Source organism: Ipomoea nil, unplaced genomic scaffold (assembly GCF_001879475.1).
Source record: "Ipomoea nil cultivar Tokyo-kokei standard unplaced genomic scaffold, Asagao_1.1 scaffold0594, whole genome shotgun sequence".
In the NCBI taxonomy this organism is placed as follows: Eukaryota; Viridiplantae; Streptophyta; class Magnoliopsida; order Solanales; family Convolvulaceae; genus Ipomoea; species Ipomoea nil.
The window spans coordinates 9,806-33,883 of record NW_017617022.1 but is presented as its reverse complement, the minus strand read 5'-3'; the positions used below and the strand labels follow the sequence as shown (position 1 = coordinate 33,883).

At 42.7% G+C, this 24,078-nt stretch overlaps 1 long non-coding RNA gene across 1 annotated transcript; it reads right to left on the bottom strand.

Moving 5' to 3' along the window:
• Positions 1 to 16,561: 16,561 nt before the first annotated feature.
• On the bottom strand, positions 16,562 to 23,831 carry LOC109174295. Its single transcript, XR_002053046.1, has 3 exons — positions 23,343 to 23,831; positions 22,470 to 22,539; positions 16,562 to 16,670 (listed from the first exon to the last, which is right to left on the bottom strand). It is a non-coding gene; the product is annotated as an uncharacterized LOC109174295 (long non-coding RNA).
• Between the last annotated feature and the right edge of the window lie 247 nt (positions 23,832 to 24,078).

The following is a 24,078-nucleotide window of genomic DNA, read 5'->3' as shown; positions in this document are numbered from 1 at the left end:
TTGATCAATCCCCACCCTACACTTATTAGAAAACAAGCATAACCTACATTTCCCTAATTTAAAGATCAAACTGCATCATATCTGAGAACGAGGGGAGTGACCTGTTATAACACCCCAAAATTTTTAAAACATTTCAATCTTATAATATGAAAGCAATTCTATTAATTAATTCCAAATAGAGCATTCTGAACATAAGGGTCTGGGTGTTATGCCACATCTGAGCTGGAGAACTCAGATGCACAGGCTATATTAACCAAATTATCCTCAAACACGTCATTACATCATCAAGGCACGCAGGCCGAAATGAAAGACTAACTATCTAAGCCGAGGTCCTCAAGCGCGCTCCGGTGGCTAATCATCTGTGCCTGAAAGCCAAATATATATTTCAGCGAATAATGCTGGTAAGCCACTCCAACGAGTTAAAATATATATATATATATATATATATATATATTATATATATATATATATATATATATATATATATATATATATATATATATATATATATAGGAAAACCATTTTCAAGCAGGAAGATATATACTTAGGAGACTCTAGCTTTAAAACCAGGAATAGACTCGACAGATAGGGATAAGCACATTCTAACAGTTATAATCAAACATATAAAGATATCATTAAGAATCTTAAGGTCACAAGTTAATTTCACCTCATTTATGTCATCTTTCAATCAATCATCTTTAACATATAAGCACACTTTGGTGGCGCCACAGGACCAATCGCATGCTCATACATGAGGGTTAGCGCATATATCGTTAACACGGCCCCGCAGCACCCTGCCTCATACCGCAGCATGAAGGGGTTGACTGTAGCCAACCGACGAACCGTAGCTCATTAGACTGTTGAAGAGCTCAACGGCGGACCACAGCCCTGCACACCGTTGACGAGCTCAATCGGTGGACCGTGGCCCTCTTTGTGGACTACTGCCCTACACACCGTTGACGAGCTCAATCGGTGGACCGCAGCCCCTGTAAGACCGCTGATGAGCTCAGCGGCGGACCACAGCCCTACACACCGTTGACGAGCTCAATCGGTGGACCGTGGCCCTCTTTGTGGACTGCAACCCTACACACCGTTGACGAGCTCAATCGGTGGACTGCAGCCCATATAAAACCAATTGGACCATAGCCAATTTTGGGGAGTCATGCACATATAACACCTAGCAAGCACATGCTATTCGTATTAACACATCGGGAGAGGGGAGAAAACGTATAATGAAACCTATGTGTGGTCATCCACATACTAGGAATAGTCCTAGGGGTTTATACATCCTTCACCTAGGTTGCGGGGTACCAATTCAACTAGCATACAATACACAAGACTCTTTTATCCTACGAACGGTACCCGAAACATAAAACTAGACTTAGACACGATAAACGGAGTCCGTTGGGACACCACGAGGGTCGGGGAAACATCAAACGGGGAAGCCAACAACCCGAAGTGGGGAAAAATCCAGCGGGTGGAGGACCACCCGCCGGCAGCAAGTCTCCGGGCCGCTGGTGCCCGACGGGCAATCGTCTGCCCGCTACCGGCGACGCCAATTTGGGCAGCGGGTAGGTGGCGAGTCCCCCTACCCCCCACTGACTCTTTTTCAATATATTGGTCCCGGGATCTTTCGTGGAACCCGAAACCATGTTTAGACACTTTTAAACGTAAACGGCGATACCACGTAGTCAATAATGGATCAGAACCAAGAATCATATTGAACATATCCTAACGTGACTTCTAAACATAAATAACACCCGAACATGCGAAATCCCACCCAAATATACCATGAACATCACGATACGAAATTCCCAATTCAACCAAGGGCTCTAATCATATTCATATCATCAAAATCATTGTTTATCTTTAAAATCAAGAACATCACATAATTATCAAGATCCTCTTATAATCATCAAGATTATCAAGATCAACACATAAGATCATCTCATCAATCATCAAGATCATATCATGAGCATCATAAAAGATTTATCAAGACACAAGCATAGAGAAGAAGCCAAGAAGAAGATTATGGCGAAAAAAATAGGTTTTGTTGAGACATGGGTTACCTCTTAGCCTTAATTAAATTCCTTGGCTATTAAGGGTCTTTCTCTAAGATCTCCTCTTCTTGATTTCTCCTATGTTGGTGATAAGAGAATTCTTGGGAATTCTTGTGCGGTGATATCTATTGTGGTGTGTATTCTAGGTGCCTCTTATGTCCCTATTTATATATCTATGAGTCCTAATTAGGGTCTGAATGGTATGGGTTTGCTAATTCTATTTCTTATAGGATTAAGGGATTGGTTTTGGGGATAAGGGCCCATGGTCTATGGTGGACCCTTCCTAGTTAATTAATGGAATTTAATTCTCTTTTTAGGGTAAGTAATTAAATAATTAGTTCGGGTTAGAGGCCGTAACATGGGGTGTTACACCTTCCCCCCTTACAAGAGGCTTCGTCCCTGAAGCCGGTGCGTGGATCCATTCTTTCACCCCGGGACGTCACGTGTTTTGGCCTCTTGGTTACGAAATGTGTCTCCACGTGTCGTTGTTGCTGGGGTAGAGTGGAACTTTGGTGAGGTGGTGTTCGGAAGGGTTTTGGGTCTACCTTGGTTTCCTGCTCCCGAGCTAGACGCCCCGCGTGTGCCCACCATGGCCTCGATTGTTGCCACCCTTTGATCTAATGCGCGCATTGCGTGGATTAGGGATGAGAACCCTTCATCCATGATTTGGTTTTGCCGGGTGAGCTGCGCAAGGATGCGTTTGTTGACGGACTCTCTATCTTGGCATTCCAGATTTTCCCTTTCTCGTGTGGGTGGTGGTGGGTTAGGTTCGCTATCATCCTCTCTTTCTTCATGTTCCCCTTGTCCTCCACACTCTTGCATTGCCCATCTCAGCTTCTTGTTGGAGATGTCTAGTTGATCCACCAATTCTCTTCGTTCTTCTTCGGGTTTAAGACAAACCTCCTCGAGGGTGATGTATTGTCCCTCTCCGGTGTAGTAGATGTCGTTGCGGCGGAGGTTCTGGGCATTGAAAACCATACCGCTTATGGGTTTGACCTCCGTGTGGCTTAGGTCCACTCCCTTTTTCTCCATGATCCAACTTAGGATCATCCCGTAAGGTAGACTAAGCCGGTTGCTAGTCTTGCAAAACTCCATGTTTTTCAGCATAAGGGCCGGTAGGTTGAACTTGATTTTGTGTTTTAGGAAGTAGGCAAAGGTGCATTCTAGGCTTCCCACATCTTTGCTCTTGTTGTTTGTAGGCAACAAGCTATCAGTTACAATCATGACTAGTATCTTTTGTTCAGCGGTTAGCCATTTCCTGTTAGGCCGGGTGGCCGAGGTGAAGCCTTCTTCCTTCCCTAGTAGGTACCCGAGGTAATCCTTGTACCCTATGCCTTGGGTACCGATCCATCCCTTCCGATCATAATCTGACACACCCGTGGTGGTCAGTTTTAAGAGTTTGGCCAAGCGGCCTTCGGAGAGTACTATCTCCTAGCCTCGGACTTTGGCGGTGATTTCTAACTTGTCACCCCGTTTGACGGCTACCAGGTGATGATAGAATTCTTTCACCAATTCGGGGTACGCATCCCCTTTGATGGTGAGATACGTATCCAAGAGCCCTTGAAATTTAAGCATATCGACCAACTCCAGAGAGAATTGGTCGGGTTCGAGGGCTTTACCTCCGATTACCGTGTAATCGGCGTCGTTCCATTCCAGGATTCGGATACCAATGGGCTTCTTTGGCATTTTAAGATCTCTCTAGGTGGTGATGTTTCTCCCGGAGGCGTTTTTCCGGTGAACTTCCGGCGAGTTCTGACGAACTTCCGGCGAGGGTTTTCCGGAGGCAGGGCTTTTTCGGCGGCGCGGCCTGTCGATCCGGAGTTGATGGCGGGGGTGTGACGGCCTGGCGGAGCAGCTGGCAGCGGGAGGAGGCCGGGTGGTGTCCGGGTGGTGCACGGTCATGGCGGGTGATGGGTGGTGGCTGGGCTTGTGGCGGTGGCGTGTCGTCGGCTACTGTGGTGGTGGCTCGTCGTCGGGGAACGGAGCGGCGAGTGTGGTGGCGGCTGGTGGCGTGGCGGTCAGTTTGTGGTGATGATGAGGGTGGCGGCGGTTTTTGTTGGAGGTGAGGAGAGGGAGAGGGAGTGTTGTGTGCTTGGAGGAAGAAGAATGGTTTTTGATTTGGGGTTTTGTGGGTTTTAGGGATTTGTAGGGGTTTAAGAAAGGAGTGTTCCCTTGAGGTTTCAAGAAACACTCATAGTTTAGTGGTTAAGGATTTGGTCTTATAAGTGGGAGGGCTAGGGTTTGATTTCCATTGGTAGCATTAGACTTCTTTGTTATGCACCCCTTTGGATTCTTTTGTCTTTTCTTTGGACTTTTGTCTTTAGTGGATGTTGAATTTGGTGACTCGTGGGTTCTCAGGATCGTCTAGTCTTTTATGCTAATTTACTTTGATTTTGTTTATTTATTTATATTTATAATAATTCTGAAGTAGCTAAACAAGTAATTTTACTACGAGGGTGATTACAGGGGGTTCACTAATCAACCTGAACAAAATTCGTCCCCTTGGTTTTCTCCTGATTGGTTTGTGGGGTCTTCGTCTCCTGGGGCCACGTTTTCTTCGTCGAAGTTGCCTTCGTTTTCAAGTTCGATCTGAGTGCGGCTCATGACGAACACCTTTCCGGGCCACCGTAATTTCCTTGATTGTTCGAGCCTACGTGCTGGCCCATGACTGTAGGGCGAGAGTTCGGGGGTTGAGTGCAGTGGAAGGACCTGTGGCCTTCTCCTCCGCAGTTGAAACATCGCCAGGGGTTTCTCCTACAATCCTTGCCTTTGTGATCTTTGTTACATTTCTTGAAAAGGGAGGGCCTCGTATTAGGTTCGTTGTTCCTTAGAGGAGGCCCTTGGCTAGCTGGGTTGCCTGGTCTTGTGTTAGCGTCTTTTCTTGTTCTTTTTACAGGTGGCGCTCCACTTCCCGTGTTTTTCTTACAAATTTGTTCCTGGACCCCATGTTGTAGTAGTTGGATTCGATAGAGGTTGGCGACACTGGAGTAAGCCTCATTGAGGGTCCGGGGTCCGCTCACGATTAGTGCCTTCCGGGCTTCGAAGTTGAGGCCCGATTTAAATCTTTCTATCTTGGTTGTCTCGGTAGGGACCAATTCTGGTGCGAAACGGGCTAGTTCGAGGAACCGTTTATGGTACTCCATGATGGTGGTCATTCCTTGTTTTAGGTGGAGGAACTCTTCGTACATGGATGCTCTCAAGTGTGCTGGGTAGAACCGCTCTCGCAGTCGTCTCTTTAGGCTCTCCCAGTTGAACCCTGGTTCCTGTCTGTAAGTGGGCCCTTCGTGGATCCACCAAAGATCAGCCTTGTGTCCAAAGTAGAACGAGGCTATCTCTACACGACGTTCTTCTGGTCATTCCACCAATCCAAGGATTTTGTCGAAGGTTCGAATCCATTCTTCGAGGATTGCGGGGTCTTCTTCCCCCGAGATGATGGGTGGTCAATGATTTGAAATTTGCCGCGTGATTTCTGAGTTTGTGTTTGGTGGTGGTGGTGGTCTGTTGTTATTGCGGAGTGCTAATTCGCTTAGTGTTTGGGCGACCTGTGTCTGCTGCTGTAGAGTTTGAGCCAGGGGATCGTGTGTGGCGGGATCTGGAGTCCTTGACTGTCTTCTGTTTGGTGCCATGTTGTCGGTCTACAGGGCCAATGTTTATTGTAACGATGAGTTAGAGCGTTGCACCCTTACCTTGATGCGATAAGCGAAGGGGGAAGTTCTTTAAATTAACGAAAGAAAAAGTGAGGAAAGATTATGTGATGATGGGTAGGCTCACAATCTCACTGCGCGTCCTAAGATTCCTAAACCCTATGTTTCTAAAATACCTAGAGTTCAAGCCTAGTGTCTTAAAGTCCGGTCTTAAGAGTCTTATCCTAGGGTCAAACTTAGGCTCTGATACCATCTGTAACACCACGAATTTTTTAAAACTTTTCAATCTTATAATATGAAAGCAATTATGTAACACCCCCCAAACATGCCCTAAATAAAAAGTCCTTAACACATGCAGATCACACACAAAACACTAGCACAGCGGAAGATAAAACGATAACAGGATAAAACAAATCCAAACGGGGTGTTATGCCACGCCTACCGACAAAGGTAAACGCTACGGCGGTCAAATCTGCAATGTGTACACATCTATCCCAAAGTCATCAGTCTAAAACTATATCGGCACACAGGCCACAAAACAAAGATAAGGGTACTAAACTACCGGCCACTAGACATCGCGCTCGTCTAGACATCACCTAAAACAACACAAAGATAAACATGGGACGACGCCCGGTCAGCGATAATGCTAGTAACCCACCAATACCTGTTAAGTATCATACATAGATAGGAAATATATACAAAAATTATTTCGAAACGGAATACATATATAGAAGTGAAAAGTCCAGAGTAAACACCAACACAAGACTCATCACTCTCACAAGCAACACGGGAACACATCCCAAGACCACAAAGGACAACAACAACTTAAGAATAAAGACACGACAAACGGCACAGGAAGAGAACACAACCACGGCTACACAAGCCTTCGTGACATCACCCTTTGTGACTACACACGTCACAAGAAGAGAACACAACCACGGCTACACAAGCCCTCGTAACATCACACATCACGAGTTGATATGCCTTCCTTATGCCCGGTTCCAACCTTATGGCTACCCCCAGCCTTATATCTTGTTCCAACCTTTACCTCCGAGACCCCTGTACACCAAGTCCAACCTTATTCCCCCGGGAACCGTCGTTCCCCCTCCAACAGTCCCTCCAACAAAACCACCGATTTCATAGTACACGAGGTACCGTACACACACATGGAAACACATGCCCGGATAACACATGTTATCCCCCATAAACACGTGAACCTCACACAAAGGCCACAGCACCATAATCACGTCACGGCCACCACGAGGACCGCTGCAATACCTTGGTGACTAGTGTCCCATACCACTAATCGTGCAATCCAGGTAAAGCCACACACGCATCACACCTCAACAAGAATCAATCAATGGATTACAACGAAGGTATGAAACATACTCAATCAAGGAATGGGTCACAGCCCAACACCAACAACAACGATGAATAACACAAGCCATCATCAACCAATCAGAAGGTACAAACAACACAGACGCTAGCGTTTAGACAACAAACTAGCATGCTTATCATTGGAGAAACCAAAGGTAGTTCCGAAGAACACACAAGACTCATCACGGTTCAACGAAACACAATGTTGAACACTTAGCACGATTCAAGACACCAAAGACCTACATGGATACCTACCATATAGTTCTAGACATACGAAACATCAAGAAGACACTCAAATAGTTCCACAAAAGAACATCGAGAAGTCAAAAGACCAAATACCGAGCAAAAAGAATCACGGGGAACAAATCCCATCACAACACCGCTTGTGTACCTGCGGGTGGACCTACGGGTAGAGCCCCACCCGTGGTTCCGCCCACGGGAACACATTCCCACAAGGCACGTACCCGCGGGTAGGGCGACGGGTGGTGCCCCGCCCGCGGTTCCGCCCGCGCGAACACATTTGTACCAACACAAATCCCTTCGGGGATTTTTATCTCCAAACTCAAATTCAAGTCCAAAACGTGCCAAATCTTACCCAACACAACAAAATGACTTGAATCATAGGAAATTCCAAGCAATGGCACAAAAGAACCCTAAACACAAGCTCTAGATATGCATTTTCACAAGACAAATGCATAAACCCTCACATTTCATAGCAAAGCACAAGTAGAATCCAAGAAATCACATATAGGTAAGCAAAATAGGTTTTAGTGGAGCATGGGTTACCTCTTCTAGACTAAAAGACTTCACTTTACACCTCAACAAGCACCTTACAAGGCTCACTTTCCAAACCCACTTCAAGATCAAATCAAAAGATCATAAAGAGCCTACTTTTAAGAAACGACATCTAAGATGGAACCAAAAACACAAGATGGACTTAGATCTTACCCTCCTAGATGCCCAAATAGGTGAAAGGTTGAGTAATTAATTCTATTTCTTTTGAGGAACTGATTCCTAAAATCCTGATTTTTAATACTCAAGGACTAGTATTTGACTAGTCAACCTTTAAGTTGTGTTGTACCTTATGCTTTGAGGGGAGTTTCCTTGTTCCTTACACTTTCTAAAGCTTAGTAAGGGTATTCTTGTCTTTCCACCAAGAGTTAGTATTGTAACCTAACCTAGAAGACTTCTTCATTTCACTCCTTACAATTCTTAGAAAATTAGCTCTACCTTCTCTCTAGAAAAGAAGTGTAGCTTATTCTCCAAGCCAAGTTGAAACCCTTGTCAAGATTCCAAGTTTTGCTTCCAAGATTCAACCTTTCACCTATTTGGGCATCTAGGAGGGTAAGATCTAAGTTTATCTAGTCTTTTTGGTTCCATCTTAGTTGTCTTTTTCTTAAAGGTATGATCTTTATGATCTTTTGGTTTGATCTTGAAGTGGGTTTGAAAAGTAAGCCTTGTGGGGAGCTTGTGGTGGTGTTAAGTGAAGTCTTTTGTTCTACAAGAGGTAACCCATGCTATACAAAACCTATTTTGCTTACCTATATGTGATTTCTTGGATTCTACTTGTGCTTTGCTATGAAATGTGAGGGTTTATGCATTTATCTTGTGATATTGCATATCTAGAGCTTGTGTTTAGAGTTCATTTGTGCCATTGCTTGGCATCTTCCATGGTTCAAGTCATTTTGTTGTATTGGGTGAGATTTGGCATGTTTTGGACTTGAATTTGTGTTTGGAGAAGAAAATCCCCGAATGGATTTATTGTGGAACAGAAATGTTCCCGCGGGCGGAACGGCGGGCGGGGCACCACCTGCCGGCCTACCCGCGGGTACAGGCCTCGTGGGATGATGTTCCCGCGGGCGGAACCACGGGTGGGGCACTACCCGTGGGTCCACCCACGGGTACACGGTGGTGTTTGGTTCGGGATTTGTTCCCCGTGATTCGTTGTCTCGGTATTTGATCCTTTGACTTCCCGTTGTTCTTTTGTGGAACTATTTGAGCTTCTTCTTGATGTTTCGTAGGTCTAGAACTATATGGTAGGTATCCATATAGGACTTTGGTGTCTTGAATCGTGCTAAGTGTTCAACATGGTGTTTCATTGGACCAAGAGGTGTCTTGTGAGTTCCTCGGAACTATCTTGAGTTTCTCCGTTGTTAAGCATGCTAGATTATTGTCTTAATGCTAGCGTGTGTGTTGTTCGTACCTTCCGTGTGGTTGATGTTAACTTGTGTTATACATCGTTGTTGTCGTTGGGTGGTGACCCATTCCTTGATTGAGTATGGTTTCATACCTTCGTTGTAATTCGTTGCTTGACTCGTGTGAGTGGTGGTGCGTATGTGGCTTTACCTGGATTGCACGATTAGTGGTATGGGATGCTAGTCACCAAGGTATTGCAGCGGTCCTCGTGGTGGCCGTGACGTGATTATGGGGATGTGTTCCTTCGAGAAAGGTTCACGTGATTGGGGGATAACATGTGTTATCCGGGCATGTTTTTCGCCCTGTACGGTACCTTGTGTACTATGAGTTGGTGGTCTTGTAGGCGGATTGTTGGTGGGGGACGACGGTCCCAGGAGGGAAAAGGTTGGACTAAGAAGTACAGGGGTCCTGGAGGTAATGGTTGGCATGAACGTACAAGGTTGGGGGTAGCCATAAGGTTGGAACAGGGCATAAGGAAGGCATATCAACTCGTGATGGGTGATGTCACGAGGGCTTGTGTAGCCGTTGTGGTTAGTTCTCTTTCTTGTGACGTGTGTAGTCACAAGGGCATGTGTTGCCATGGGTGAGTCTTATTTCTTTTGTGTTGTGGTTGACCTTTGTAGCTTGGGATGTGTTCCCGGTGTTATCTTTGAGAGTGATGAGTCTTGTGTTGTCTATTGATCTTGGCTTTTGACTTATATACTTATGTATTCCGTTTCGAAAATGGTTTTATGACTTATATCTACCTATATATGATACTTAATGAGTTAACGGTATTGGTGGGTTACCAGCATTATCGCTGACCGGGCGTCGTCCCAATGTTTATCTTTGTATCTTTCAGGTGATGTTTAGACGAGCGCGATGTCTAGAGCTTGGTAGCTTAGCACCTTTATCCTTGTTTTTTGTGGCCTGTGCGCCAATGTAGTTAGACTGATGTTTTGGGATAGATGTTTACACTTGCAGATTGTTCGCCTTAGCGTTTACCGGGTTCGGTAGACGTGGAATAACACGCCATGAATTGGATTTTCTTTTATCCAGTTTCTGTTTTATCTTCCGCTGTGCTAGTTTGTTGTTTAATCTGCATGTGTTAGGGCTTTCTTTTGGGCCTTGTTTGGGGGGTGTTACATTTGGTATCAAAGCCTAGGTTTAGAGCCTAGGAAGAGTTAAGTCTAGACTTTCTAAGTGGTTAAGTGTGTTTTGAGACCTCTAAGCGACCTTAAGAAGCTAAGTGTTAGGCTTAGGACTCTAGGTTGCGTGGTGAGCTGTGCGTTGTTTTCTGTTCTTTGTTTGTTGCTTCTCTTATCGTGTTGTTGTTGTAGAAGCCGCGATGCCTCCTCGTCCTCGTGCTCGCACCCAGAGACCCCGACCAACGAGCAGCTCGCTCAAAATCTTCATCAGTTGACCCAGACCATGCAGACGCTCAGTGAAGCTCTGTTGAACAACAATCACGCTGTGCCGCCTCCTCCTCCTGCTGGGCACCGTGACGTAGGACGTTTAGTGTCGGGTCATCGGCCGCCATCCTTCGCTGGCAAGGAAGACCCTGTAGTCCTTGAAGAGTGGCTACGGGTGTTTGATAAGATTTTCACCATGGTAGGCTGCCCTGAAGAAAGGAGAGTAGAACTGGCAACGTTCTACTTCTGCCAAGAAGCGGACTTGTGGTGGATCCACGAGCGCCCGGCTCTTCTTGAGAAACCAGAGTTTGGTTGGACAGCTCTTAAAGACCGGATGCGTGAAAGGTTCTATCCTGCACATGTGCGCGCGGCCATGTTTGATGAGTTCCTTCACCTGCAGCAAGGGTCTAAGTCTGTGGTTGAGTACCACAAGAAGTTCCTGGAGCTGGCACGCTTTGCAAGGATGCTTGTGCCTACGGAGTTTGCCAAGGTTGAGCGTTTCGTTGCCGGTCTGAGCTATGAGGCACGAAAAGCGTTGACGGTGAGTAGGCCAAGTTCCCTTAAGGATGCGTATCTGAGTGCCGCAGACCTGTACCGCGTTCAGCAGCTTCAGAAGAGTTCGTTTGAGCTAGCCAGGAAGAGAGTTGAAAGCGGAGTTTCTTCTGCCTTCAAGAAGCCCCAACCGAGTCTTCCAGCCAGAGCTGTGTCATCTTCTTCTCAAGACCTATCAGATTGGAGCATCGGGATCGAGCTAAATCGGCTGTTTGTCGAAGGTGTGGGAAGGTGCACGTAGGCCAAGGTTGTCAAGGCCAGGCGTTTAGGTGTTTCCGTTGTGGAGTTGCTGGTCACAAGATCGCAGAGTGCCCCCTGTTAATCGGTCAGAGAGCGTTGCCGCCACCCCCGGGAGGATGAAGTGGCAGGTAACCCCTTTATTCCAGCCTATCCTTTTTTTCCATGATCACCGTGTTCGTTGTTGTCTTGAGTGTTCCCTTGTGTTTCGTAGTTGTCTTTTATTTGGCAATCCTCGGCATGCTTTCCTTGTTAGTAACTCGTTGGATGCTTAGTATAGATTCTCTTCTTGCTAAGTGATTTCTTTAGTTGGTCTTTAAGCTTTGTTGTGGAGTTAGCAATCCATCCTTGTCATGTTTTGTGATTTGGCCCAATTCCACAATCCTTCTACTTGGTTGTTCTTACCACAATTCCTTGTGAGCTTCCTAAATTTTCCAAGTATTCTTTACATTTGGAAATAGCAAAACTCTTGCCAAAATTCTTCCTTGTGCATTCTAAAAACCAAGCCTAAAGCTTAATTATAGCCTTTGAGTTTTGAACCCTAGCCTATTTTCTTCTCTACCCAACTTCTAAACCACTTGAGCTAATTGTCTTTCTTGAAACCTACCCAATTTTAATTCCATTTAATCCATAATTTCCCACTTTACCCAAAATACCCAAATTTAATCATCTTTTTCCCCAATTTCTCCCAAATCTGTAAAATCCCAAATTCTCTCTTCTTCTTCTTCATTTATCCTTCCTACCCGTGAGAACCCTTAAACCCCATCCCCAACCCGTAGCACCACTCCAACCCGTCGCCGACCTGCTGTTGCCGTGACGCCGAGAGCAGCGAGAGAGAGAGAGAGAGAGAGAGAGAGAGAGAGCTCGGGAAAGTGAGAGGTAGTGTGGGTGTGAAGAGGAAGTTGTGGGCTTTGCTTGTTGAGCTTTGGATCATCTCCTACCATGCCTAGAAGGTCAAGTTTGGCTAGGAAAGCGGAATGGGTGGATGCCCACTACCTTGTGCTTGAAGGTAAAGCTTTTGATCTGGAATCTTTTTTCAAGTTCCTTGTTGGATTTGCTTAGGTTTCAAGGTTTGTTGGATGGGTTTCTCGCCATAAGGGCCGAGACATACCCGAGTTTGGTGAAAGAGTTTCATTCTCACATGGTTGTGACGAAGGAAGGTGAAAGGCTTGAGAGCACCTCTAAGCTGAGAGGTGTAAAGGTTGTGCTTTCTGAGAAGAGGTTGGCTCAGTTGTTGAGTTTGTCTGCTACCGGAGTAGCTCGGTACAGTGGTCATTCTTGGATTAGTACGGATACCATGGGGTACCGTGACTGTTTGAGCTACTTGCTAGGCCGTACGAGTGGTTTCACTCAAGCCTCTAGGCCGGAAAAGAAGTGGTTGTCTGCGGAGCAAAAGATCTTGGTGATGTTGGTGTCGGATTGTTTGTTGCCTAATAACAACAAGAGCAGTTTGTTGGGTAAGTTGGAGTGCACCTTTGCTTTCTGTCTAAAGAACATGGTTAAGTTCAACCTGCCTGCTTTGATGATGCAACACCGGGATCACAATCGGAAGAGCTTACCTTATGGGATGGTGCTGAGTTGGATCTTGGTGAGGAAAGGTGTTAGTGTGGATGGTTGTCTCCCGAAGGCCGTGGGAAAGATGGTGTTGGATGCCGCCAATCTCCGGAGTTGTAATCTGTTCCAGTTGGATAATGGTGAGTACATCACGCTTGAAGAGGTTACGAGGAAAGCACCTGATGAACGGGCGGAGTTAGCTGCTGAGTTTGGAATCCCTGCCGGGAAGTTGAGCCTCGCAGTCCAGAGTTTGGGCGGTGACGAAGAAGTTGAGGAGGAAGCAAACCTAGAGGAAGAAGTAGGAGCACCGGAAGCCGTCGAAGCTGAAGAAAGTGATTCGGATAGTGAGGAAAACTGGAGAAGGAGTGAAGCTCACACAAAGAGAGGGCATGATGTCTTGGCGCATGAGGAGCGCGTTGTCACCTTGCTTCGTCAGCAGAACAGTCTGATCGCCGAGGGTTTCGCGTTTTTGAAGGCGCAGTTTGTCGCAGTGCATCAGAGGTTGGACCAGTTTGAAGCCAGTTCTAGCCGCAGGGACGAAGACGAAGAAGAGTCTGAAGAGGCTGAGGAGTCGGAGAGTGAAGAGTTCTAGTTTGTGTTGTGGTAGTTCCGTTCGCCTTTTTCTTTGTTGTTTTCTCCTTAGCCGTTGTTAGCTTGGTGTTAGGTTGTTGTTTGCCTTGCGTGCTTGTTTGTTTTGCTTGTTGTTTTGTTGTTTAGTTAGCTTAGTAAGTTGGTGTTTGGAGCTAGTTGTTTGGTTCTTGCTTGTTGTCTAGAAGTTGGTGGTTGTGTTGAGGCTAGAGTTTTGATGCTCGATCTATCCGTTTGTTTAACTCTCGATCAATCCTTGAATTCGAAATGCCTTCTTCATTGCTTTGGAATCCTTGTTGAATCTTTTGGAGTTTTTGACCAAAAGAGTTATTCTTGAACTTCTTGTCACAACGTTGTTTCCTTCCACCGTTTGTTTCTAATTCGTCGTACCCAAGCTTCGGGGACGAAGCTTCTTTGAAGGGGGAGAGGATGTGACACCCCAAAAATCCACATTTCAACCCATGAATTAATTGAGTAATTAATTCTATTTCTTTTGAGGAATTGATTCCTAAAATCCTGATTTTTAATACTCAAGGACTAGTATTTGACTAGTCAACCTTTAAGTTGTGTTGTACCTTGTGCTTTGAGGAGAGTTCCCTTGTTCCTTACACTTTCTAAAGCTTAGTAAGGGTATTCTTGTTTTTTCACCAAGAGTTAGTATTGTAACCTAACCTAGAAGACTTCTTCATTTCATTCCTTACAATTCTAAGAAAATTAGCTCTACCTTCTCTCTAGAAAAGAAGTGTAGCTTATTCTCCAAGCCAAGTTGAGACCCTTGTCAAGATTCCAAGTTTTGCTTTCAAGATTCAACCTTTCACCTATTTGGGCATCTAGGAGGGTAAGATCTAAGTTTATCTAGTCTTTTTGGTTCCATCTTAGTTGTCTTTTTCTTAAAGGTAGGATCTTTATGATCTTTTGGTTTGATCTTGAAGTGGGTTTGAGAAGTAAGCCTTGTGGGGAGCTTGTGGTGGTGTTAAGTGAAGTCTTTTGGTCTACAAGAGGTAACACATGCTCTACAAAACCTATTTTGCTTACCTATATGTGATTTCTTGGATTCTACTTGTGCTTTGCTATGGAATGTGAGGGTTTATGCATTTATCTTGTGATATTGCATATCTAGAGCTTGTGTTTAGGGTTCATTTGTGCCATTGCTTGGCATCTTCCATGGTTCAAGTCATTTTGTTGTATTGGGTGAGATTTGGCATATTTTGGACTTGAATTTGTGTTTGGAGAAGAAAATCCCCGAAGGAATTTATTGTGGAACAGGAATGTTCCCGCGGGCGGAACGGCAGGCGGGGCACCACCCGCCGGCCTACCCGCGGGTACAGGCCTCGTGGGATGATGTTCCCGCGGGCGGAACCACGGGTGGGGCACTACCCGTGGGTCCACCCGCGGGTACACGGTGGTGTTTGGTTCGGGATTTGTTCCCCGTGATTCGTTGTCTCGGTATTTGATCCTTTGACTTTCCGTTGTTTTTTTGTGGAACTATTTGAGCGTCTTCTTGATGTTTCGTAGGTCTAGAACTATATGGTAGGTATCCATGTAGGACTTTGGTGTCTTGAATCGTGCTAAGTGTTCAACATTGTGTTTCGTTGGACCAAGAGGTGTCTTGTGAGTTCCTCGGAACTATCTTGAGTTTCTCCGTTGTTAAGCATGCTAGATAATTGTCTTAATGCTAGCGTGTGTGTTGTTCGTATATTCCGTGTGGTTGATGTTAACTTGTGTTATACATCGTTGTTGTCGTTGGGTGGTGACCCATTCCTTGATTGACTATGGTTTCATACCTTCGCTATAATCCGTTGCTTGACTCGTGTGAGTGGTGCGTGTATGACTTTACCTGGATTGCACGATTAGTGGTATGGGACGCTAGTAACCAAAGTATTGCAGCGGACCTCGTGGTGGCCGTGACGTGATTATAGAGATGTGTTCCTTCGACAAAGGTTCACGTGATTGGGGGATAACATGTGTTATCCGGGCATGTGTTTCGCCATGTACGGTACCTTGTGTACTATGAATTGGTGGTCTTGTAGGCGGATTGTTGGTGGGGGACGACGGTCCCAGGAGGGAAAAGGTTGGACTAAGAAGTACAGGGGTCCTGGAGGTAATGGTTAGCATGAAGGTACAAGGTTTGGGGTAGCCATAAGGTTGGAACAGGACATAAGGAAGGCATATCAACTCGTGATGGGTGATGTCACGAGAGCTTGTGTAGCTGTTGTGGTGAGTTCTCTTTCTTGTGACGTGTGTAGTCACAAGGGCATGTGTTGCCATGGGTGAGTCTTATTCCTTTTGTGTTGTGGGTAATCTTTGTGGTTTGGGATGTGTTCCCGGTATTATCTTTGAGAGTGATGAGTCTTGTGTTGTTTATTGATCTTGGCTTTTAACTTATATACTTATGTATTCCGTTTCGAAAATGATTTTATGACTTATATCTACCTATAATACTTAACGGTATTGGTGGGTTACCAGCATTATCACTGACCGGGCGTCGTCCCAATGTTTATCTTTGTATCTTTCAGGTGATGTTTAGATGAGCGCGATGTCTAGAGCTTGGTAGCTTAGCACCTTTATCCTTGTTTTTGTGGTCTGTGCGCCAATGTAGTTAGACTGATGTTTTGGGATAGATGTTTACACTTGCAGATTGTTCGCCTTAGCGTTTACCGAGTTCGGTAGACGTGGCATAACACCCCATGAATTGGATTTTCTTTTATCCAGTTCCTGTTTTATCTTCCGCTGTGCTAGTTTGTTGTTTAATCTGCATGTGTTAGGGCTTTCTTTTGGGCCTTATTTAGGGGGTGTTACACTAGTCCATGAATATTAAAAATTGGGATTTTAAGAATTAATTCCTCAAATGAAATAGGATTAATTACTCAATTAATCCATGAATTGAATGTGGATATAAGGGTCTGGGGTGTTATGCCACATCTGAGCTGGAGAACTCAGATGCACATGCTATATTAACTAATTATCCTCAAACACGTCATTACATCATCAAGGCACGCAGGCCAAAAAAAAAAAGACTAACTATCTAAGCCGAGGTCCTCTAGTGCGCTCCGGTGGCTAATCATCTGTGCCTGAAAACCAAATATATCTGTTCAGCGAATAATGCTGGTAACCCACTCCAACGCGTTAAAATACAATATATATATAGGGAAAATGGCACTTTTTCCCCTGTGTTATATGCTTATAGCACTTTTTCCCCCTGAGTTATTCATGCATTCACATTTGCCCCCTCAATATTATAGAAGTGGCGGTTTTTTCCCCTGATAATATTAAATGGACATTTCTACCCTTAAAACAAACATTTTATTTATTTCTCTTCTTCACCAAATTATATTGCTTATACGTAGGGATAACCACGGTTCGGTTCGAACTAAACCAAACACTATAGCAATCAAATTAAAAAATTTCGATTATGATTCATAACATAACCCAATATTTGGGTTTCCGTTTATTAAAATCGTGAACTGGAAAAAAATGGATCCTAAACCGTGAACCGGAGGTTCAAATCAGAACAACTACTAGCAATAGCTTAAATTAGAATTATAATATTTACAAATAGTGTATGTTTTTTTCCGCATTTATATTGACTCTCACATATAAGTATATATAATCGCGATTTGAGTTTTATTTTGAACCGTCGGTTCACGATTTTGGATCCAATTTGAAAGGTTGGATCAAACTTTCTTTTAAAATTTTATTTTTTTATTTTTAAAATATTCTAAATTTAACACTTAATGTATTTTATTTTTTCAAATCGTGGTTATAATTTGTTGGAGAAGAAAAATAAATGAAATATTTATTTTAAGGGTAAATATGTCCATTTAATATATCAGGGAGAAAAACTGTCACTTAAATAACTTAGGGGGAAAAAGTGCTATAAGTATATAACAAAAGGGAAAAAAGTGCCATTTTCCCTATATATATATATATATATATATATATATATATATATATATAGGAAAACCATTTTGAAGCAGAAAGATATACTTAGGAGACTCTAGCTTTAAAACCAGGAATAGACTCGACAGATAGGGATAAGCACATTCAACAATTATAATCAAACATATAATGATATCATTAAGCATCTTAAAGTCACAGGTTAATTTCACACCATTCATGTCATCTTTCAATCAATCATCTTTATCATATAAGCACACTTTGGTGGCGCCACAGGACAAATCGAATGCCCATACATGAGGATTAGCGCATATAGCGCTAACACAGCCCCACAGCACCCTGCCTCATACTGCAGCATGAAGGAGTTGACCGTAGCCTATCGATGAACCGTAGCTCATTAGATCGTAGACGAGCTCAACAGCGGACCACAGCCTTACACACCGTTGACGAGCTCAATTAGTGGACCGTGGCCCTCTTTGTGGACTGCGGCCCTACACACCGTTGACGAGCTCAATCAGTGGACCGCAGCCCCTGTAAGACCGCTGACGAGCTCAGCGGCGGACTACAGCCCTACACACCGTTGACGAGCTCAAACGGTGGACCATGGCTCTCTTTGTGGACTGTAGCCCTACACACCGTTGACGAGCTCAATCGGTGGACTGTAGCCCACGTAAAACCAATTTGACCGTAGCCAATATTGGGGAATCATGCACATATAACACGTAGCAAGCAAATGCAATTCATATTAACACATCGGGAGAAGGGAGAAAACATATAATGAAACCTATGTGTGGTCATCCACATACTAGGAATGGTCCTAGGGGGTTCATACATCCTTCACCTAGGTTGCGGGGTACCAATTCAACTAGCATACAATACACAAGACTCTTTTATTCTACGAACGATACCCAAAACATCAAACTAGACTTAGACACGATAAACGGAGTCCGTTGGGACACCACGAGGGCCAGGGAAACATCAAACGGGGAAGCCAACAACCCAAAATGGGGAAAAATCCAGCTGGTGGCCGGCAGGTGGAGGACCACCCACCGGCTGCCCGCTGGCAAAAAGTCTCCGGGCAGCGGGTGCCCGGCGGGCAGTCGTCTGCCCGCTGCCGGCGACGCCAATTTGGGCAACGGGTAGGTGGCGGGCCCCCTACCCCCACCTACCCCCACCCCCCACTGACTCTTTTTCAATATATTGATCCCGGGATCTTTCGTGGAACCCGAAACCATGTTTAATCACTTTTAAACGTAAACGGCGATACCACGTGGTCAATAATGGATCAGAACCAAGAATTATATTGAACATATCCTAACGTGACTTCTAAACATAAATAACACCCGAACATGCGAAATCCCACCCAAATATACCAAGAACATCACGATACGAAATTCCCAGTTCAACCTAGGGCTCTAATCATATTCATATCATCAAAATCATTGTTTATCTTTAAAATCAAGAACATCAAAATTTATCAAGAACATTACATAAATATCAAGATCCTCTTATAATCATCAAGATTATCAAGATCAACACATAAGATCGTCTCATCAATCATCAAGATCATATCATCATCATCATAAAAGATTTATCTAGACACAAGCATAGAGAAGAAGCCAAGAAGTAGATTATAGCGAAGAAAATAGGTTTTGTTGAGACATGGGTTACCTCTTAGCCTTAATTAAATTCCTGGGTCTTTCTCTAAGATCTCTTCTTCTTGATTTCTCCTATGTTGGTGATAAGAGAATTCTTGGGAATTCTTGTGCGGTGATATCTATTGTGGTGTGTATTCTAAGTGCCTCTTATGTCCCTATTTATATATCTAAGAGTCCTAATTAGGGTCTGAATGGTATGAGTTTGCTAATTATATTTATTATTAGATTAAGGGATTGGTTTTGGGGATAAGAGTCCATGGTCTATGGTGGACCCTTACTAGTTAATTAATGAAATTTAATTCTCTTTTCAGGGTAAGTAATTAAATAATTTGTTCGGGTTAGAAGCCGTAACACGGGGTGTTACACCTGTGTCTAAGCTTCGGAGACGAAGCTTCTTGTAAGGGGGAGGGTGTAACACCCAGTGTTACAGCCTCCAAATTCGGACTAAATATGGAATTAATTTCGTTAATATATACTCCCTCCGTCCCGAATTAGATGTCTCATTTACTTTTTGCACGCTTTTTAATGAATTAAAGTAAATGTTATGCACTTTCCAATTATGTCCCTCACTTTTTCATTTTTGGAAATAAAAACAATAAAGAAAGCAAAAGCTAGAAGGGTAATTTGAAAAAAAGTAGAATGATGGTGATGTTCAATTTTGGAAAGTGGACAACATTTTGGAACAAACTAAAAAGGAAAGTAAGACACATAAAATAGGACAGAGGGAGTAATTAAAAAGGATTTAATTGTGCAAGAATTCTCCTTAATTAATTAGTGTGGTCCGCAATGGATCATGGACCCTTATCTTAATCAAGTCTTTAATCCTGTTAGGAATAGGGAAAGTAGGCCTCTACTATTCAGATTCTAGTCAGGACTCCTGTATCTATATATAGGGGATTAGAAAGCATTTAGAAACCTTGCAACGATTAATCCTACCATGCGAGACATTCCCCGAGGAAACTTAGCAAAAGAATTCCCCACCACCAAGCCTAGGGAGATCAATTGGAGGAGAATCTTAGAGAAGAACCTTAGTAGCCAAGGAAATTGATTAAGGCTAAGAGGTAACTAGACCTGGCAATTATCGACACGACCCGTTAACACGATACGAAACTGGACACAAAAATAACAGGTTAGTGTTTAGCCTTAACGGGGTGTTACACCCTCCCCCTTACAAGAAGCTTCGTCCTCGAAGCTTAGACGTAACGGGTTGGAGGACATGGTTGCGTCGTGCACGTATTTCTTTAGTTGCGACACGTGGAAAACATTGTGTACTCGGTCCAGTTTGGCCGGCAATGCGAGGCGGTAAGCCAGGTTCCCGACTCTTTCTAAGATTTCGTAGGGGCCAATAAATCTGGGCTTAGTTTTCCTTTCTTGTAACACCCCCAACTTAAAAACCAAAATAAAAGACTTTTCTTACTAAACAACTAAATACAAATGCGGATGCAAAAATCAAAATCTAAACCATTGGGGTGCTATGCCACGCTTGGGCAGCCAACTAAGCCCAAACGCACAGGCTAAAAAGGTTTCTATCTACAAATCCATAATACAACATTCCACTTTCCAAATCACAAATTAACTACAACAACAATTCAAGTTCTAAGACTAAACCAGTTATACCAAACTCAAATCCAAGACTACGAGCTCTACGCCGCACTCTCAAACTAGCAACAACTTCAAATCTTGCAAACATTAAGGTTTGGAAAACACAAATAAAAGGATTAGCATAAAATGCTAAGTAAGCTCTACTCCGCCCTGTAAAATACTTACATTTATACTTTTCAAATTGGACATACTTTGTAAATGAGTTTTAAAATTATTTCAATCATATAGTTTGACTCAATAACAAAGGTAAGTAGTAAATCATTTTCCAAGATAACTCTTAGGCACCAAGGCCATAACACACTCCACTCAAAATAGCATTAGGTTTCATATTAGTAATAGGGTCGCCAAAATAGTAACATTTACTCTTTCCAAAACAATACAACTACCATATAAATCATTCGTTCATTTCCCAAAATAATAAGTATGGAGGATTTAGAAATATCACTTTTCAATATGAGTATCATTTCGAAGCATAGCTTTCCACATAATCATTTTGGAAGTATAGATAGGTATACAAGTATATATGGAAGAATTCACAATAGCAAAATAATAATCTCTTCAAGTCATCATATCAAGATATAGATTTCTCTCAAGTCATTCTCAGAACATATATGTCAATAATAATAGATAGGGAGGAATTCAAATCATATTTCTCAAATCACTTTTCCAAGTATCACATATCCATATACTCTCATATATATATATATATATATATATATATATATATATATATAAAAGGTGAAAGGGACGAAGGGTCTTAGATCAACTAAGCCCTAGTGACACGGTAATCCACTCTACCGGCCACTCCACAAGTTTGTCCCTTTCGTGGGATAAAGGACTAAAACCTTAAGTGTGCACACCCTCTAATGGGCTTCCCCCACCCAAAAGAGTAGTAACTAGTCCAAGTAGCCCAGGATGTTTTCTACCAGGCTACTCCACATATAATAGGTATCCAGGATGTTTTCTACTAGATACAATCTCATCAAAATAGGGCCAGAACCCACATAGGACCGAAGTCCACCATTCCACAACCATCCATCATATCCACATATCCTCAAAAAATAGATACATCTTTATATATCCTCCAAAAACAAGAATAGTTATCAAAATAGATACAGTATCCTCCAAAAGTAATAATTGTTTTCCAAGAAGGTTTTCATGAATATTCTCATTTGCCGGTAGGCTATCCAAATTATAGTTTTCAAATAATACAACGCATTATAACCCATCAATATCCATACTTTCCATAATAGTTTTTATCCTCCAAAAAGAATATAATAGTATGCAAAATAATATATTTTCTCTAATTTACACATTTCCTCCAAAAACAATGTCCTTCAAAAGTAAATATAATGTCATATCCTCCAATATAAACATAGTTTCACTCATTTCAATATACTTAGGTTTTCAACCACAATTTCTCAAAGTACAAATATATATGTGTATCACAAAATTATAAGTTTTCTAATACTCAAATCAATCCCAATTATAATGGGGTTTCAACACAAAACATTTAGGCACACCATAGATTATACACCTTTCAAAAATATAGTTTCAACCCATATAAATCACAAGTCAACACCAAAATAACCATATTTTGCTATTTATCACATTTTGAAACTAGAACACATTCTAAAAATAATTTAAATACACAAATCATATACGTAGAACATTTAGTAGGGCAAAGTAATTTAAAGAGACATAGAAACTTACCTCAAGCTAAGCTCTCAAAGCCAGCACCCAATCTAGGCTCAACTTATAAGTTAGTCACTTCAACAAGAACCTGTGGGTCAACAATCTAATATAATCACTAATCACTAAAAATAATAATATTATTATTATTAGTAACCATCACTAATCAACATCCTCATCACCATCGAATAATTCCTTTACCATTCACTGCCATCATCAACAATAATCATTTAACTCACTGCCATCATCAACAATAATCATTTAACCATGATTAATGATCATTAATTCATAAGCATCCTCATCATCCTTAAACACCATGATTATCACTAACCATCTTGCTAATCACCATTAATCCAACATCATCATGCTCATCATTATTCAATAATTATCATCATTAATCATTAATTATATCATTAGCATCGTCATCACCAATTATTGCATCATCACCATTTAATCATACCCATTAATGATTAATACCAAAATAATTAATAATTTCTACCTCATTAATCCACCATAAATCTTTAATCTTCATCTCATCACTTCACAATCTCTAAAGATTAAGCAATTCAAATTTCCAGATTTACCACCAGATCTCATCTTCAATATTAGCCATCCATAATCATCTTTAATCAGTTTTAACCCATCATACGTAAATCATAACATCCCCATCATCAATGATTTAATCTTCATTAATATATTGTCAGTACCCATAATCACTCAACTAATCATTACTACCATCCTTAATCATCATTAACAATATTATGATTATTTAAACAACATCAACCATTATCAATAATCTCTACCATCCTTAATCTTAACCAACCAACCATTACACTAATCACCATCTTTAACCCTAATCATTAACAACAACTAAACATTACTAACAGAACATACCTCACCTCAGCTTCGTCCACAACTTTGCCGGAAAAGGGAAGCTTCGACACCACCCCTCCTAACCACACCACACTACCGGCAACCACAGCTCAAGTCACAACACCGCGAACCTCCACCGCCCATAGCCGCTGCTCACCGAAGGAGGTCCAGCCGCCGCAACTGCTTTTGGTCCAACCACCGCGGGAGGAAACTTCGTCGCTAGAAGCTTGCCGGTCACGATCTAGTCGTCGCCGTCGACTAGAGATGAAAGGAGAAAGGTGTCGCCGTTGCTCTGCTTGCCGGTAAGAAATAGAGGAACCACTAGACTACTCTGTTCTGCTGCTTCGTCGCGAAGAGAAAGGGAGACGGAGGACAGAGGAGGAGAAGTAGGTTCAAAGTACATGTCTTAGCTCACAACAAGGAAGATGGCTGTTGACGAAGAGAAATAAAAACAAAAATGGCGATGGGGAGTGAATTGGTGTTGGCGGCTGATCTCTATCAGCAAAGAGGTTGAGATAACCTTGAATTAAAATGTTAGGGTTTTTGGTCTCAAAATTCATATCATATAATTTGGACTAAGGTTTGGATTATACAATTGGACTAGGATTATTTTGGGCTTAAACAAAACTATTTGGACTCAACATTTTAGACTTGTAAAATGATATTGACAGGCTCGACTCAGATAGATTTTGAATAGCAAAATTGTGGGCTATAAAATAAATTATTTAAGTTTAGGCACAAAAACAATTTGTTTTGA